This window comes from Strix uralensis, chromosome 4 (assembly GCF_047716275.1).
Source record: "Strix uralensis isolate ZFMK-TIS-50842 chromosome 4, bStrUra1, whole genome shotgun sequence".
NCBI lineage: Eukaryota > Metazoa > Chordata > Aves > Strigiformes > Strigidae > Strix > Strix uralensis.
Window position 1 is genome coordinate 133,600,128 of NC_133975.1, and position 18,307 is coordinate 133,618,434.

Below are 18,307 nucleotides of genomic sequence, written 5' to 3' on the forward strand. Positions count from 1 at the left end.
GGCCAGAAAGGGGTGGGAGACCCAAAAAGGCTGGGAGGCTGGAGAGAAGTAGAGGCCAGGAACAATTGGAGGCCAAAAGGGGGTGGGAGGCCCAAAAAGGGTGGGAGGCTGGAGAGAAGTAGAGGCCAGAAAAAATTGGAGGCCGAAAAGGGGTGGGAGGCCAGAAAGGGGTGGGAGACCCAAAAAGGCTGGGAGGCTGGAGAGGAGTAGAGGCCAGAAAAAATTGGAGGCTGAAAAGTAGTGGGAGGCCAAAAAGGGGTGGGAGGCTGATAAATGGTAGGAGGCTGGAGAGAAGTAGAGGCCAGAAAAAATTGGAGGATAAGAAGTGGTGGGAGGCCAAAAAGGAGTGGTAGACCGGTGAATAGTAGAGGCCAGAATAAATTAGCAGCCGAAAAGGGGTGGGAGGCCAAAAAGGGGTGGGAGGCCCAAAAAGGGTGGGAGGCTGGAGAGAAGTAGAGGCCAGGAAAAATTGGAGGCCAAAAAGGGGTGGGAGGCCCAAAAAGTGTGGGAGGCTGGAGAGAAGTAGAGGCCAGGAAAAATTGGAGGCTGAAAAGGAGTGGGAGACCGTGAATAGTAGAGGCCAGAAAAAATTAGCAGCCGAAAAGGGGTGGGGGGGCCAAAAAAGTGTGGGAGGCTGGAGAGGAGTAGAGGTCAGTAATAACTGGAGGTCAAAAAGGGATGGGAGGACAAAAAGGAGTGGGAGGCTGGAGAGAAGTAGAGGCCAGAAAAAATTGGAGGCCGAAAAGGGGTGGGAGGCCAGAAAGGGGTGGGAGACCCAAAAAGGCTGGGAGGCTGGAGAGGAGTAGAGGCCAGAAAAAATTGGAGGCTGAAAAGTAGTGGGAGGCCAAAAAGGGTGGGAGGCTGGAGAGAAGTAGAGGCCAGGAAAAATTGGAGGCCGAAAAGGAGTGGGAGTCCAAAAAGGAGTGGGAGACCAGTGAAAAGTAGAGGCCAGAAAAAATCAGAAGTTGAAAAGGGGTGGGAGGGCAAAAAGGGGTGGGAGACCGATAAATGGTAGGAGGCTGGAGAGAAGTAGAGGCCAGAAAAAATTGGAGGCCTAAAATGGGTGGGAGGCCAAAAAGGAGTGGGAGACCAGTGAAAAGTAGAGGCCAGAAAAAATTAGGATGTGTAAAGGGGTGGGAGGCCCAAAAAGGGTGGGAGGCTGGAGAGGAGTAGAGGCCAGAAAAAATTAGAGGCTGAAAAGGAGTGGGAGGCCAAAAAGGGGTGGGAGGCCGATAAATGGTGGGAGGCTGGAGAGACGTAGAGGCCAGAAAAAATTGGAGGCTGAAAATGGGTGGGAGGCCAAAAAATGGTGGGAGGCTGGAGAGAAGTAGAGGCCAGAAAAAATTGGCGGCCGAAAAGGAGTGGGAGGCCATAAAAGGTTGGGAGGCTGGAGAGAAGTAGAGGCCAGGAAAAATAGGAGGCCGAAAAGGAGTGGGAGGCCAAAAAGGAGTGGGAGACCGATGAATAGTAGAGGCCAGAAAAAATTAGCAGCCGAAAAGGGGTGGGAGGCCAAAAAGGGGTGGGAGGCCCAAAAAGGGTGGGAGGCTGGAGAGAAGTAGAGGCCAGAAAAAATTGGAGGATAAGAAGTGGTGGGAGGCCAAAAAGGAGTGGTAGACCGGTGAATAGTAGAGGCCAGAATAAATTAGCAGCCGAAAAGGGGTGGGAGGCCAAAAAGGGTGGGAGGCTGGAGAGAAGTAAAGGCCAGGAAAAATTGGAGGCCAAAAAGGGGTGGGAGGCCCAAAAAGTGTGGGAGGCTGGAGAGAAGTAGAGGCCAGGAAAAATTGGAGGCCGAAAAGGAGTGGGAGACCGTGAATAGTAGAGGCCAGAAAAAATTAGCAGCCGAAAAGGGGTGGGGGGGGCCAAAAAAGTGTGGGAGGCCCAAAAAGGGTGGGAGGCTGGAGAGAAGTAGAGGCCAGGAAAAATTGGCGGCCGAAAAGGAGTGGGAGGCCAAAAAGGAGTGGTAGACCGGTGAATAGTAGAGGCCAGAAAAAATTAGCAGCCGAAAAGGGGTGGGAGGCCAAAAAGGGGTGTGAGGCCCAAAAAGGGTGGGAGGCTTGAGAGAAATAGAGGCCAGAAAAAATTGGCGGCTGAAAAGGAGTGGGAGGCCAAAAAGGAGTGGTAGACCGGTGAATAGTAGAGGCCAGAAAAAATCAGAATTTGAAAAGCGGTGGGAGGCCAAAAAGTGGTGGGAGGCTGGTGAGAAGTAGAGGCCAGAAAAAATTGGAGGCTGAAAAAGAGTGGGAGGCCAAAAAGGAGTGGGAGACCGGTGAATAGTAGAGGCCAGAAAAAATCAGAAGCCGAAAAGGGGTGGGAGGCCGAAAAGTTGTGGGAGGCCATAAAAGGGTGGGAGGCTGGAGAGAAGTAGAGGCCAGAAAAAATTGGAGGCCGAAAAGGAGTGGGAGGCCAAAAAGGAGTGGGAGACCGGTGAATAGTAGAGGCCAGAAAAAATTAGCATGTGTAAAGGGGTGGGAGGCCGAAAAGGGGTGGGAGGCCCAAAAAGGCTGGGAGGCTGGAGAGGAGTAGAGGCCAGAAAAAATTGGAGGCTGAAAAGGAGTGGGAGGCCAAAAAGGGGTGGGAGGCCGATAAATGGTGGGAGGCTGGAGAGACGTAGAGGCCAGAAAAAATTGGAGGCTGAAAATGGGTGGGAGGCCAAAAAAGGGTGGGAGGCTGGAGAGAAGTAGAGGCCAGAAAAAATTGGAGGCCTAAAATGGGTGGGAGGCCATAAAATGTTGGGAGGCTGGAGAGAAGTAGAGGCCAGGAAAAATAGGAGGCCGAAAAAGAGTGGGAGGCCAAAAAGGAGTGGGAGACCGGTGAATAGTAGAGGCCAGAAAAAATCAGAAGTTGAAAAGGGGTGGGAGGGTAAAAAGGGGTGGGAGGCCCAAAAAGGGTGGGAGGCTGGAGAGAAGTAGAGGCCAGGAAAAATTGGAGGCTGAAAAGGAGTTGGAGACCGTGAATAGTAGAGGCCAGAAAAAATTAGCAGCCGAAAAGGGGTGGGGGGGCCAAAAAAGTGTGGGAGGCTAGAGAGGAGTAGGGGTCAGTAATAACTGGAGGTCAAAAAGGGATGGGAGGACAAAAAGGAGTGGGAGGCCCAAAAAGGGTGGGAGGCCTGAGAGAAGTAGAGGCCAGGAGAAATTGGAGGCCAAAAAGGGGTGGGAGGCCCAAAACGGGTGGGAGGCTGGAGTGAAGTAGAGGCCAGAAAAAATTGGAGGTCGAAAATGGGTGGGAGGCCAAAAAATGGTGGGAGGATGGAGAGAAGTAGAGGCCAGAAAAAATTGGAGGCCGAAAAAGAGTGGGAGAACAAAAAGGATGGGAGAGCAGTGAACAGTAGAGGCCAGAAAAAAATCAGAAGTTGAAAAGGGGTGGGAGGCCAAAAAGGAGTGGGAGACCGGTGAATAGTAGAGGCCAGAAAAAATTAACATGCGAAAAGGGGTGGGAGGCCGAAAAGGGGTGGGAGGCCCAAAAAGGGTGGGAGGCTGGAGAGAAGTAGAGGCCAGAAAAAATTGGAGGCCGAAAAGGGGTGGGAGGCCAGAAAGGGGTGGGAGACCCAAAAAGGCTGGGAGGCTGGAGAGGAGTAGAGGCCAGAAAAAATTGGAGGCTGAAAAGTAGTGGGAGGCCAAAAAGGGTGGGAGGCTGGAGAGAAGTAGAGGCCAGGAAAAATTGGAGGCCGAAAAGGAGTGGGAGGCCAAAAAGGAGTGGGAGACCAGTGAACAGTATAGGCCAGAAAAAATCAGAAGTTGAAAAGGGGTGGGAGGCCAAAAAGGAGTGGGAGACCGGTGAATAGTAGAGGCCAGAAAAAATTAACATGCGAAAAGGGGTGGGAGGCCGAAAAGGGGTGGGAGGCTAAAAAAGGGTGGGAGGCTGGAGAGAAGTAGAGGCCAGAAAAAATTGGAGGCCGAAAATGGGTGGGAGGCCAGAAAGGGGTGGGAGACCCAAAAAGGCTGGGAGGCTGGAGAGAAGTAGAGGCCAGGAACAATTGGAGGCCAAAAGGGGGTGGGAGGCCCAAAAAGGGTGGGAGGCTGGAGAGAAGTAGAGGCCAGAAAAAATTGGAGGCCGAAAAGGGGTGGGAGGCCAGAAAGGGGTGGGAGACCCAAAAAGGCTGGGAGGCTGGAGAGGAGTAGAGGCCAGAAAAAATTGGAGGCTGAAAAGTAGTGGGAGGCCAAAAAGGGGTGGGAGGCTGATAAATGGTAGGAGGCTGGAGAGAAGTAGAGGCCAGAAAAAATTGGAGGATAAGAAGTGGTGGGAGGCCAAAAAGGAGTGGTAGACCGGTGAATAGTAGAGGCCAGAATAAATTAGCAGCCGAAAAGGGGTGGGAGGCCAAAAAGGGGTGGGAGGCCCAAAAAGGGTGGGAGGCTGGAGAGAAGTAGAGGCCAGGAAAAATTGGAGGCCAAAAAGGGGTGGGAGGCCCAAAAAGTGTGGGAGGCTGGAGAGAAGTAGAGGCCAGGAAAAATTGGAGGCCGAAAAGGAGTGGGAGACTGTGAATAGTAGAGGCCAGAAAAAATTGGCAGCCGAAAAAGGGTGGGGTGGGCCAAAAAAGTGTGGGAGGCCCAAAAAGGGTGGGAGGCTGGAGAGAAGTAGAGTCCAGAAAAAATTGGAGGCCGAAAAGGAGTGGGAGGCCGAAAAGGAGTGGTAGACCGGTGAATAGTAGAGGCCAGAAAAAATTAGCAGCCGAAAAGGGGTGGGAGGCCAAAAAGGGGTGTGAGGCCCAAAAAGGGTGGGAGGCTGGAGAGAAGTAGAGGCCAGAAAAAATTGGCGGCTGAAAAGGAGTGGGAGGCCAAAAAGGAGTGGTAGACCGGTGAATAGTAGAGGCCAGAAAAAATCAGAATTTGAAAAGCGGTGGGAGGCCAAAAAGTGGTGGGAGGCTGGTGAGAAGTAGAGGCCAGAAAAAATTGGAGGCTGAAAAAGAGTGGGAGGCCAAAAAGGAGTGGGAGACCGGTGAATAGTAGAGGCCAGAAAAAATCAGAAGCCGAAAAGGGGTGGGAGGCCGAAAAGTTGTGGGAGGCCATAAAAGGGTGGGAGGCTGGAGAGAAGTAGAGGCCAGAAAAAATTGGAGGCCGAAAAGGAGTGGGAGGCCAAAAAGGAGTGGGAGACCGGTGAATAGTAGAGGCCAGAAAAAATCAGAAGCCGAAAAGGGGTGGGAGGCCGAAAAGTTGTGGGAGGCCATAAAAGGGTGGGAGGCTGGAGAGAAGTAGAGGCCAGAAAAAATTGGAGGCCGAAAAGGAGTGGGAGGCCAAAAAGGAGTGGGAGACCGGTGAATAGTAGAGGCCAGAAAAAATTAGCATGTGTAAAGGGGTGGGAGGCCGAAAAGGGGTGGGAGGCCCAAAAAGGCTGGGAGGCTGGAGAGGAGTAGAGGCCAGAAAAAATTGGAGGCTGAAAAGGAGTGGGAGGCCAAAAAGGGGTGGGAGGCCGATAAATGGTGGGAGGCTGGAGAGACGTAGAGGCCAGAAAAAATTGGAGGCTGAAAATGGGTGGGAGGCCAAAAAAGGGTGGGAGGCTGGAGAGAAGTAGAGGCCAGAAAAAATTGGCGGCCGAAAAGGAGTGGGAGGCCATAAAATGTTGGGAGGCTGGAGAGAAGTAGAGGCCAGGAAAAATAGGAGGCCGAAAAAGAGTGGGAGGCCAAAAAGGAGTGGGAGACCGGTGAATAGTAGAGGCCAGAAAAAATCAGAAGTTGAAAAGGGGTGGGAGGGTAAAAAGGGGTGGGAGGCCCAAAAAGGGTGGGAGGCTGGAGAGAAGTAGAGGCCAGGAAAAATTGGAGGCTGAAAAGGAGTGGGAGACCGTGAATAGTAGAGGCCAGAAAAAATTAGCAGCCGAAAAGGGGTGGGGGGGCCAAAAAAGTGTGGGAGCCTGGAGAGGAGTAGGGGTCATTAATAACTGGAGGTCAAAAAGGGATGGGAGGACAAAAAGGAGTGGGAGGCCCAAAAAGGGTGGGAGGCCTGAGAGAAGTAGAGGCCAGGAGAAATTGGAGGCCAAAAAGGGGTGGGAGGCCCAAAACGGGTGGGAGGCTGGAGTGAAGTAGAGGCCAGAAAAAATTGGAGGTCGAAAATGGGTGGGAGGCCAAAAAATGGTGGGAGGATGGAGAGAAGTAGAGGCCAGAAAAAATTGGAGGCCGAAAAAGAGTGGGAGAACAAAAAGGATGGGAGAGCAGTGAACAGTAGAGGCCAGAAAAAAATCAGAAGTTGAAAAGGGGTGGGAGGCCAAAAAGGAGTGGGAGACCGGTGAATAGTAGAGGCCAGAAAAAATTAACATGCGAAAAGGGGTGGGAGGCCGAAAAGGGGTGGGAGGCCCAAAAAGGGTGGGAGGCTGGAGAGAAGTAGAGGCCAGAAAAAATTGGAGGCCGAAAAGGGGTGGGAGGCCAGAAAGGGGTGGGAGACCCAAAAAGGCTGGGAGGCTGGAGAGGAGTAGAGGCCAGAAAAAATTGGAGGCTGAAAAGTAGTGGGAGGCCAAAAAGGGTGGGAGGCTGGAGAGAAGTAGAGGCCAGGAAAAATTGGAGGCAGAAAAGGAGTGGGAGGCCAAAAAGGAGTGGGAGACCAGTGAACAGTCTAGGCCAGAAAAAATCAGAAGTTGAAAAGGGGTGGGAGGCCAAAAAGGAGTGGGAGACCGGTGAATAGTAGAGGCCAGAAAAAATTAACATGCGAAAAGGGGTGGGAGGCCGAAAAGGGGTGGGAGGCTAAAAAAGGGTGGGAGGCTGGAGAGAAGTAGAGGCCAGAAAAAATTGGAGGCCGAAAATGGGTGGGAGGCCAGAAAGGGGTGGGAGACCCAAAAAGGCTGGGAGGCTGGAGAGAAGTAGAGGCCAGGAACAATTGGAGGCCAAAAGGGGGTGGGAGGCCCAAAAAGGGTGGGAGGCTGGAGAGAAGTAGAGGCCAGAAAAAATTGGAGGCCGAAAAGGGGTGGGAGGCCAGAAAGGGGTGGGAGACCCAAAAAGGCTGGGAGGCTGGAGAGGAGTAGAGGCCAGAAAAAATTGGAGGCTGAAAAGTAGTGGGAGGCCAAAAAGGGGTGGGAGGCTGATAAATGGTAGGAGGCTGGAGAGAAGTAGAGGCCAGAAAAAATTGGAGGATAAGAAGTGGTGGGAGGCCAAAAAGGAGTGGTAGACCGGTGAATAGTAGAGGCCAGAATAAATTAGCAGCCGAAAAGGGGTGGGAGGCCAAAAAGGGGTGGGAGGCCCAAAAAGGGTGGGAGGCTGGAGAGAAGTAGAGGCCAGGAAAAATTGGAGGCCAAAAAGGGGTGGGAGGCCCAAAAAGTGTGGGAGGCTGGAGAGAAGTAGAGGCCAGGAAAAATTGGAGGGCGAAAAGGAGTGGGAGACTGTGAATAGTAGAGGCCAGAAAAAATTAGCAGCCGAAAAAGGGTGGGGTGGGCCAAAAAAGTGTGGGAGGCCCAAAAAGGGTGGGAGGCTGGAGAGAAGTAGAGGCCAGAAAAAATTGGAGGCCGAAAAGGAGTGGGAGGCCGAAAAGGAGTGGTAGACCGGTGAATAGTAGAGGCCAGAAAAAATTAGCAGCCGAAAAGGGGTGGGAGGCCAAAAAGGGGTGTGAGGCCCAAAAAGGGTGGGAGGCTGGAGAGAAGTAGAGGCCAGAAAAAATTGGCGGCTGAAAAGGAGTGGGAGGCCAAAAAGGAGTGGTAGACTGGTGAATAGTAGAGGCCAGAAAAAATCAGAATTTGAAAAGCGGTGGGAGGCCAAAAAGTGGTGGGAGGCTGGTGAGAAGTAGAGGCCAGAAAAAATTGGAGGCTGAAAAAGAGTGGGAGGCCAAAAAGGAGTGGGAGACCGGTGAATAGTAGAGGCCAGAAAAAATCAGAAGCCGAAAAGGGGTGGGAGGCCGAAAAGTTGTGGGAGGCCATAAAAGGGTGGGAGGCTGGAGAGAAGTAGAGGCCAGAAAAAATTGGAGGCCGAAAAGGAGTGGGAGGCCAAAAAGGAGTGGGAGACCGGTGAATAGTAGAGGCCAGAAAAAATCAGAAGCCGAAAAGGGGTGGGAGGCCGAAAAGTTGTGGGAGGCCATAAAAGGGTGGGAGGCTGGAGAGAAGTAGAGGCCAGAAAAAATTGGAGGCCGAAAAGGAGTGGGAGGCCAAAAAGGAGTGGGAGACCGGTGAATAGTAGAGGCCAGAAAAAATTAGCATGTGTAAAGGGGTGGGAGGCCGAAAAGGGGTGGGAGGCCCAAAAAGGCTGGGAGGCTGGAGAGGAGTAGAGGCCAGAAAAAATTGGAGGCTGAAAAGGAGTGGGAGGCCAAAAAGGGGTGGGAGGCCGATAAATGGTGGGAGGCTGGAGAGACGTAGAGGCCAGAAAAAATTGGAGGCTGAAAATGGGTGGGAGGCCAAAAAAGGGTGGGAGGCTGGAGAGAAGTAGAGGCCAGAAAAAATTGGCGGCCGAAAAGGAGTGGGAGGCCATAAAATGTTGGGAGGCTGGAGAGAAGTAGAGGCCAGGAAAAATAGGAGGCCGAAAAAGAGTGGGAGGCCAAAAAGGAGTGGGAGACCGGTGAATAGTAGAGGCCAGAAAAAATCAGAAGTTGAAAAGGGGTGGGAGGGTAAAAAGGGGTGGGAGGCCCAAAAAGGGTGGGAGGCTGGAGAGAAGTAGAGGCCAGGAAAAATTGGAGGCTGAAAAGGAGTGGGAGACCGTGAATAGTAGAGGCCAGAAAAAATTAGCAGCCGAAAAGGGGTGGGGGGGCCAAAAAAGTGTGGGAGCCTGGAGAGGAGTAGGGGTCATTAATAACTGGAGGTCAAAAAGGGATGGGAGGACAAAAAGGAGTGGGAGGCCCAAAAAGGGTGGGAGGCCTGAGAGAAGTAGAGGCCAGGAGAAATTGGAGGCCAAAAAGGGGTGGGAGGCCCAAAACGGGTGGGAGGCTGGAGTGAAGTAGAGGCCAGAAAAAATTGGAGGTCGAAAATGGGTGGGAGGCCAAAAAATGGTGGGAGGATGGAGAGAAGTAGAGGCCAGAAAAAATTGGAGGCCGAAAAAGAGTGGGAGAACAAAAAGGATGGGAGAGCAGTGAACAGTAGAGGCCAGAAAAAAATCAGAAGTTGAAAAGGGGTGGGAGGCCAAAAAGGAGTGGGAGACCGGTGAATAGTAGAGGCCAGAAAAAATTAACATGCGAAAAGGGGTGGGAGGCCGAAAAGGGGTGGGAGGCCCAAAAAGGGTGGGAGGCTGGAGAGAAGTAGAGGCCAGAAAAAATTGGAGGCCGAAAAGGGGTGGGAGGCCAGAAAGGGGTGGGAGACCCAAAAAGGCTGGGAGGCTGGAGAGGAGTAGAGGCCAGAAAAAATTGGAGGCTGAAAAGTAGTGGGAGGCCAAAAAGGGTGGGAGGCTGGAGAGAAGTAGAGGCCAGGAAAAATTGGAGGCAGAAAAGGAGTGGGAGGCCAAAAAGGAGTGGGAGACCAGTGAACAGTCTAGGCCAGAAAAAATCAGAAGTTGAAAAGGGGTGGGAGGCCAAAAAGGAGTGGGAGACCGGTGAATAGTAGAGGCCAGAAAAAATTAACATGCGAAAAGGGGTGGGAGGCCGAAAAGGGGTGGGAGGCTAAAAAAGGGTGGGAGGCTGGAGAGAAGTAGAGGCCAGAAAAAATTGGAGGCCGAAAATGGGTGGGAGGCCAGAAAGGGGTGGGAGACCCAAAAAGGCTGGGAGGCTGGAGAGGAGTAGAGGCCAGAAAAAATTGGAGGCTGAAAAGTAGTGGGAGGCCAAAAAGGGGTGGGAGGCTGATAAATGGTAGGAGGCTGGAGAGAAGTAGAGGCCAGAAAAAATTGGAGGATAAGAAGTGGTGGGAGGCCAAAAAGGAGTGGTAGACCGGTGCATAGTAGAGGCCAGAATAAATTAGCAGCCGAAAAGGGGTGGGAGGCCAAAAAGGGGTGGGAGGCCCAAAAAGGGTGGGAGGCTGGAGAGAAGTAGAGGCCAGGAAAAATTGGAGGCTGAAAATGGGTGGGAGGCCAAAAAAGGGTGGGAGGCTGGAGAGAAGTAGAGGCCAGAAAAAATTGGCGGCCGAAAAGGAGTGGGAGGCCATAAAATGTTGGGAGGCTGGAGAGAAGTAGAGGCCAGGAAAAATAGGAGGCCGAAAAAGAGTGGGAGGCCAAAAAGGAGTGGGAGACCGGTGAATAGTAGAGGCCAGAAAAAATCAGAAGTTGAAAAGGGGTGGGAGGGTAAAAAGGGGTGGGAGGCCCAAAAAGGGTGGGAGGCTGGAGAGAAGTAGAGGCCAGGAAAAATTGGAGGCTGAAAAGGAGTGGGAGACCGTGAATAGTAGAGGCCAGAAAAAATTAGCAGCCGAAAAGGGGTGGGGGGGCCAAAAAAGTGTGGGAGGCTGGAGAGGAGTAGAGGTCAGTAATAACTGGAGGCCAAAAAGGGATGGGAGGACAAAAAGGAGTGGGAGGCCCAAAAAGGGTGGGAGGCCTGAGAGAAGTAGAGGCCAGGAGAAATTGGAGGCCAAAAAGGGGTGGGAGGCCCAAAAAGGGTGGGAGACTGGAGAGAAGTAGAAGCCAGAAAAAATTGGAGGCCGAAAAGGAGTGGGAGGCCAAAAAGCAGTGGGAGACCGGTGAATAGTAGAGGCCAGAAAAAATTAGCAGCCGAAAAGGGGTGGGAGGCCAAAAAGGGGTGGGAGGCCTAAAAAGGGTGGGAGGCTGGAGAGAAGTAGAGGCCAGAAAAAATTGGAGGCCGAAAAGGGGTGGGAGGCCAGAAAGGGGTGGGAGACCCAAAAAGGCTGGGAGGCTGGAGAGGAGTAGAGGCCAGAAAAAATTGGAGGCTGAAAAGTAGTGGGAGGCCAAAAAGGGTGGGAGGCTGGAGAGAAGTAGAGGCCAGGAAAAATTGGAGGCCGAAAAGGAGTGGGAGGCCAAAAAGGAGTGGGAGACCAGTGAAAAGTAGAGGCCAGAAAAAATCAGAAGTTGAAAAGGGGTGGGAGGGCAAAAAGGGGTGGGAGACCGATAAATGGTAGGAGGCTGGAGAGAAGTAGAGGCCAGAAAAAATTGGAGGCCGAAAATGGGTGGGAGGCCAAAAAGGAGTGGGAGACCAGTGAAAAGTAGAGGCCAGAAAAAATTAGGATGTGTAAAGGGGTGGGAGGCCCAAAAAGGGTGGGAGGCTGGAGAGGAGTAGAGGCCAGAAAAAATTAGAGGCTGAAAAGGAGTGGGAGGCCAAAAAGGGGTGGGAGGCCGATAAATGGTGGGAGGCTGGAGAGACGTAGAGGCCAGAAAAAATTGGAGGCTGAAAATGGGTGGGAGGCCAAAAAAGGGTGGGAGAATGGAGAGAAGTAGAGGCCAGAAAAAAATTGGCGGCCGAAAAGGAGTGGGAGGCCAAAAAGGAGTGGTAGACCGGTGAATAGTAGAGGCCAGAAAAAATTAGCAGCCGAAAAGGGGTGGGAGGCCAAAAAGGGGTGTGAGGCCCAAAAAGGGTGGGAGGCTGGAGAGAAGTAGAGGCCAGAAAAAATTGGTGGCTGAAAAGGAGTGGGAGGCCAAAAAGGAGTGGTAGACCGGTGAATAGTAGAGGCCAGAAAAAATCAGAATTTGAATAGCGGTGGGAGGCCAAAAAGTGGTGGGAGGCTGGTGAGAAGTAGAGGCCAGAAAAAATTGGAGGCTGAAAAAGAGTGGGAGGCCAAAAAGGAGTGGGAGACCGGTGAATAGTAGAGGCCAGAAAAAATCAGAAGCCGAAAAGGGGTGGGAGGCCGAAAAGTTGTGGGAGGCCATAAAAGGGTGGGAGGCTGGAGAGAAGTAGAGGCCAGAAAAAATTGGAGGCCGAAAAGGAGTGGGAGGCCAAAAAGGAGTGGGAGACCAGTGAATAGTAGAGGCCAGAAAAAATTAGCATGTGTAAAGGGGTGGGAGGCCATAAAAGGGTGGGAGGCTGGAGAGGAGTAGAGGCCAGAAAAAATTGGAGGCTGAAAAGGAGTGGGAGGCCAAAAAGGGGTGGGAGGCCGATAAATGGTGGGAGGCTGGAGAGACGTAGAGGCCAGAAAAAATTGGAGGCTGAAAATGGGTGGGAGGCCAAAAAAGGGTGGGAGGCTGGAGAGAAGTAGAGGCCAGAAAAAATTGGCGGCCGAAAAGGAGTGGGAGGCCATAAAATGTTGGGAGGCTGGAGAGAAGTAGAGGCCAGGAAAAATAGGAGGCCGAAAAAGAGTGGGAGGCCAAAAAGGAGTGGGAGACCGGTGAATAGTAGAGGCCAGAAAAAATCAGAAGTTGAAAAGGGGTGGGAGGGTAAAAAGGGGTGGGAGGCCCAAAAAGGGTGGGAGGCTGGAGAGAAGTAGAGGCCAGGAAAAATTGGAGGCTGAAAAGGAGTGGGAGACCGTGAATAGTAGAGGCCAGAAAAAATTAGCAGCCGAAAAGGGGTGGGGGGGCCAAAAAAGTGTGGGAGGCTGGAGAGGAGTAGAGGTCAGTAATAACTGGAGGCCAAAAAGGGATGGGAGGACAAAAAGGAGTGGGAGGCCCAAAAAGGGTGGGAGGCCTGAGAGAAGTAGAGGCCAGGAGAAATTGGAGGCCAAAAAGGGGTGGGAGGCCCAAAAAGGGTGGGAGACTGGAGAGAAGTAGAAGCCAGAAAAAATTGGAGGCCGAAAAGGAGTGGGAGGCCAAAAAGCAGTGGGAGACCGGTGAATAGTAGAGGCCAGAAAAAATTAGCAGCCGAAAAGGGGTGGGAGGCCAAAAAGGGGTGGGAGGCCTAAAAAGGGTGGGAGGCTGGAGAGAAGTAGAGGCCAGAAAAAATTGGAGGCCGAAAAGGGGTGGGAGGCCAGAAAGGGGTGGGAGACCCAAAAAGGCTGGGAGGCTGGAGAGGAGTAGAGGCCAGAAAAAATTGGAGGCTGAAAAGTAGTGGGAGGCCAAAAAGGGTGGGAGGCTGGAGAGAAGTAGAGGCCAGGAAAAATTGGAGGCCGAAAAGGAGTGGGAGTCCAAAAAGGAGTGGGAGACCAGTGAAAAGTAGAGGCCAGAAAAAATCAGAAGTTGAAAAGGGGTGGGAGGGCAAAAAGGGGTGGGAGACCGATAAATGGTAGGAGGCTGGAGAGAAGTAGAGGCCAGAAAAAATTGGAGGCCTAAAATGGGTGGGAGGCCAAAAAGGAGTGGGAGACCAGTGAAAAGTAGAGGCCAGAAAAAATTAGGATGTGTAAAGGGGTGGGAGGCCCAAAAAGGGTGGGAGGCTGGAGAGGAGTAGAGGCCAGAAAAAATTAGAGGCTGAAAAGGAGTGGGAGGCCAAAAAGGGGTGGGAGGCCGATAAATGGTGGGAGGCTGGAGAGACGTAGAGGCCAGAAAAAATTGGAGGCTGAAAATGGGTGGGAGGACACAAAATGGTGGGAGGCTGGAGAGAAGTAGAGGCCAGAAAAAATTGGCGGCCGAAAAGGAGTGGGAGGCCATAAAATGTTGGGAGGCTGGAGAGAAGTAGAGGCCAGGAAAAATAGGAGGCCGAAAAGGAGTGGGAGGCCAAAAAGGAGTGGTAGACCGGTGAATAGTAGAGGCCAGAAAAAATTAGCAGCCGAAAAGGGGTGGGAGGCCAAAAAGGGGTGGGAGGCCCAAAAAGGGTGGGAGGCTGGAGAGAAGTAGAGGCCAGGAAAAATTGGAGGATAAGAAGTGGTGGGAGGCCAAAAAGGAGTGGTAGACCGGTGAATAGTAGAGGCCAGAATAAATTAGCAGCCGAAAAGGGGTGGGAGGCCAAAAAGGGTGGGAGGCTGGAGAGAAGTAGAGGCCAGGAAAAATTGGAGGCCAAAAAGGGGTGGGAGGCCCAAAAAGTGTGGGAGGCTGGAGAGAAGTAGAGGCCAGGAAAAATTGGAGGCCGAAAAGGAGTGGGAGACCGTGAATAGTAGAGGCCAGAAAAAATTAGCAGCCGAAAAGGGGTGGGGGGGGGGGCCAAAAAAGTGTGGGAGGCCCAAAAAGGGTGGGAGGCTGGAGAGAAGTAGAGGCCAGAAAAAATTGGCGGCCGAAAAGGGGTGGGAGGCCAAAAAGGAGTGGTAGACCGGTGAATAGTAGAGGCCAGAAAAAATTAGCAGCCGAAAAGGGGGGGGAGGCCAAAAAGTGGTGTGAGGCCCAAAAAGGGTGGGAGGCTGGTGAGAAGTAGAGGCCAGAAAAAATTGGTGGCTGAAAAGGAGTGGGAGGCCAAAAAGGAGTGGTAGACCGGTGAATAGTAGAGGCCAGAAAAAATCAGAATTTGAAAAGCGGTGGGAGGCCAAAAAGTGGTGGGAGGATGGTGAGAAGTAGAGGCCAGAAAAAATTGGAGGCTGAAAAAGAGTGGGAGGCCAAAAAGGAGTGGGAGACCGGTGAATAGTAGAGGCCAGAAAAAATCAGAAGCCGAAAAGGGGTGGGAGGCCGAAAAGTTGTGGGAGGCCATAAAAGGGTGGGAGGCTGGAGAGGAGTAGAGGCCAGAAAAAATTGGAGGCTGAAAAGGAGTGGGAGGCCAAAAAGGGGTGGGAGGCCGATAAATGGTGGGAGGCTGGAGAGACGTAGAGGCCAGAAAAAATTGGAGGCTGAAAATGGGTGGGAGGCCAAAAAAGGGTGGGAGGCTGGAGAGAAGTAGAGGCCAGAAAAAATTGGCGGCCGAAAAGGAGTGGGAGGCCATAAAATGTTGGGAGGCTGGAGAGAAGTAGAGGCCAGGAAAAATAGGAGGCCGAAAAAGAGTGGGAGGCCAAAAAGGAGTGGGAGACCGGTGAATAGTAGAGGCCAGAAAAAATCAGAAGTTGAAAAGGGGTGGGAGGGTAAAAAGGGGTGGGAGGCCCAAAAAGGGTGGGAGGCTGGAGAGAAGTAGAGGCCAGGAAAAATTGGAGGCTGAAAAGGAGTGGGAGACCGTGAATAGTAGAGGCCAGAAAAAATTAGCAGCCGAAAAGGGGTGGGGGGGCCAAAAAAGTGTGGGAGGCTGGAGAGGAGTAGAGGTCAGTAATAACTGGAGGCCAAAAAGGGATGGGAGGACAAAAAGGAGTGGGAGGCCCAAAAAGGGTGGGAGGCCTGAGAGAAGTAGAGGCCAGGAGAAATTGGAGGCCAAAAAGGGGTGGGAGGCCCAAAAAGGGTGGGAGGCTGGAGAGAAGTAGAAGCCAGAAAAAATTGGAGGCCGAAAAGGAGTGGGAGGCCAAAAAGCAGTGGGAGACCGGTGAATAGTAGAGGCCAGAAAAAATTAGCAGCCGAAAAGGGGTGGGAGGCCAAAAAGGGGTGGGAGGCCTAAAAAGGGTGGGAGGCTGGAGAGAAGTAGAGGCCAGAAAAAATTGGAGGCCGAAAAGGGGTGGGAGGCCAGAAAGGGGTGGGAGACCCAAAAAGGCTGGGAGGCTGGAGAGGAGTAGAGGCCAGAAAAAATTGGAGGCTGAAAAGTAGTGGGAGGCCAAAAAGGGTGGGAGGCTGGAGAGAAGTAGAGGCCAGGAAAAATTGGAGGCCGAAAAGGAGTGGGAGTCCAAAAAGGAGTGGGAGACCAGTGAAAAGTAGAGGCCAGAAAAAATCAGAAGTTGAAAAGGGGTGGGAGGGCAAAAAGGGGTGGGAGACCGATAAATGGTAGGAGGCTGGAGAGAAGTAGAGGCCAGAAAAAATTGGAGGCCTAAAATGGGTGGGAGGCCAAAAAGGAGTGGGAGACCAGTGAAAAGTAGAGGCCAGAAAAAATTAGGATGTGTAAAGGGGTGGGAGGCCCAAAAAGGGTGGGAGGCTGGAGAGGAGTAGAGGCCAGAAAAAATTAGAGGCTGAAAAGGAGTGGGAGGCCAAAAAGGGGTGGGAGGCCGATAAATGGTGGGAGGCTGGAGAGACGTAGAGGCCAGAAAAAATTGGAGGCTGAAAATGGGTGGGAGGCCAAAAAATGGTGGGAGGCTGGAGAGAAGTAGAGGCCAGAAAAAATTGGCGGCCGAAAATGAGTGGGAGGCCATAAAATGTTGGGAGGCTGGAGAGAAGTAGAGGCCAGGAAAAATAGGAGGCCGAAAAGGAGCGGGAGGCCAAAAAGGAGTGGGAGACCGATGAATAGTAGAGGCCAGAAAAAATTAGCAGCCGAAAAGGGGTGGGAGGCCAAAAAGGGGTGGGAGGCCCAAAAAGGGTGGGAGGCTGGAGAGAAGTAGAGGCCAGAAAAAATTGGAGGATAAGAAGTGGTGGGAGGCCAAAAAGGAGTGGTAGACCGGTGAATAGTAGAGGCCAGAATAAATTAGCAGCCGAAAAGGGGTGGGAGGCCAAAAAGGGTGGGAGGCTGGAGAGAAGTAGAGGCCAGGAAAAATTGGAGGCCAAAAAGGGGTGGGAGGCCCAAAAAGTGTGGGAGGCTGGAGAGAAGTAGAGGCCAGGAAAAATTGGAGGCCGAAAAGGAGTGGGAGACCGTGAATAGTAGAGGCCAGAAAAAATTAGCAGCCGAAAAGGGGTGGGGGGGGGGGCCAAAAAAGTGTGGGAGGCCCAAAAAGGGTGGGAGGCTGGAGAGAAGTAGAGGCCAGAAAAAATTGGCGGCCGAAAAGGGGTGGGAGGCCAAAAAGGAGTGGTAGACCGGTGAATAGTAGAGGCCAGAAAAAATTAGCAGCCGAAAAGGGGTGGGAGGCCAAAAAGTGGTGTGAGGCCCAAAAAGGGTGGGAGGCTGGTGAGAAGTAGAGGCCAGAAAAAATTGGTGGCTGAAAAGGAGTGGGAGGCCAAAAAGGAGTGGTAGACCGGTGAATAGTAGAGGCCAGAAAAAATCAGAATTTGAAAAGCGGTGGGAGGCCAAAAAGTGGTGGGAGGATGGTGAGAAGTAGAGGCCAGAAAAAATTGGAGGCTGAAAAAGAGTGGGAGGCCAAAAAGGAGTGGGAGACCGGTGAATAGTAGAGGCCAGAAAAAATCAGAAGCCGAAAAGGGGTGGGAGGCCGAAAAGTTGTGGGAGGCCATAAAAGGGTGGGAGGCTGGAGAGGAGTAGAGGCCAGAAAAAATTGGAGGCTGAAAAGGAGTGGGAGGCCAAAAAGGGGTGGGAGGCCGATAAATGGTGGGAGGCTGGAGAGACGTAGAGGCCAGAAAAAATTGGAGGCTGAAAATGGGTGGGAGGCCAAAAAAGGGTGGGAGGCTGGAGAGAAGTAGAGGCCAGAAAAAATTGGCGGCCGAAAAGGAGTGGGAGGCCATAAAATGTTGGGAGGCTGGAGAGAAGTAGAGGCCAGGAAAAATAGGAGGCCGAAAAAGAGTGGGAGGCCAAAAAGGAGTGGGAGACCGGTGAATAGTAGAGGCCAGAAAAAATCAGAAGTTGAAAAGGGGTGGGAGGGTAAAAAGGGGTGGGAGGCCCAAAAAGGGTGGGAGGCTGGAGAGAAGTAGAGGCCAGGAAAAATTGGAGGCTGAAAAGGAGTGGGAGACCGTGAATAGTAGAGGCCAGAAAAAATTAGCAGCCGAAAAGGGGTGGGGGGGCCAAAAAAGTGTGGGAGGCTGGAGAGGAGTAGAGGTCAGTAATAACTGGAGGCCAAAAAGGGATGGGAGGACAAAAAGGAGTGGGAGGCCCAAAAAGGGTGGGAGGCCTGAGAGAAGTAGAGGCCAGGAGAAATTGGAGGCCAAAAAGGGGTGGGAGGCCCAAAAAGGGTGGGAGACTGGAGAGAAGTAGAAGCCAGAAAAAATTGGAGGCCGAAAAGGAGTGGGAGGCCAAAAAGCAGTGGGAGACCGGTGAATAGTAGAGGCCAGAAAAAATTAGCAGCCGAAAAGGGGTGGGAGGCCAAAAAGGGGTGGGAGGCCTAAAAAGGGTGGGAGGCTGGAGAGAAGTAGAGGCCAGAAAAAATTGGAGGCCGAAAAGGGGTGGGAGGCCAGAAAGGGGTGGGAGACCCAAAAAGGCTGGGAGGCTGGAGAGGAGTAGAGGCCAGAAAAAATTGGAGGCTGAAAAGTAGTGGGAGGCCAAAAAGGGTGGGAGGCTGGAGAGAAGTAGAGGCCAGGAAAAATTGGAGGCCGAAAAGGAGTGGGAGGCCAAAAAGGAGTGGGAGACCAGTGAAAAGTAGAGGCCAGAAAAAATCAGAAGTTGAAAAGGGGTGGGAGGGCAAAAAGGGGTGGGAGACCGATAAATGGTAGGAGGCTGGAGAGAAGTAGAGGCCAGAAAAAATTGGAGGCCGAAAATGGGTGGGAGGCCAAAAAGGAGTGGGAGACCAGTGAAAAGTAGAGGCCAGAAAAAATTAGGATGTGTAAAGGGGTGGGAGGCCCAAAAAGGGTGGGAGGCTGGAGAGGAGTAGAGGCCAGAAAAAATTAGAGGCTGAAAAGGAGTGGGAGGCCAAAAAGGGGTGGGAGGCCGATAAATGGTGGGAGGCTGGAGAGACGTAGAGGCCAGAAAAAATTGGAGGCTGAAAATGGGTGGGAGGCCAAAAAATGGTGGGAGGCTGGAGAGAAGTAGAGGCCAGAAAAAATTGGCGGCCGAAAAGGAGTGGGAGGCCAAAAAGGAGTGGTAGACCGGTGAATAGTAGAGGCCAGAAAAAATCAGAATTTGAATAGCGGTGGGAGGCCAAAAAGTGGTGG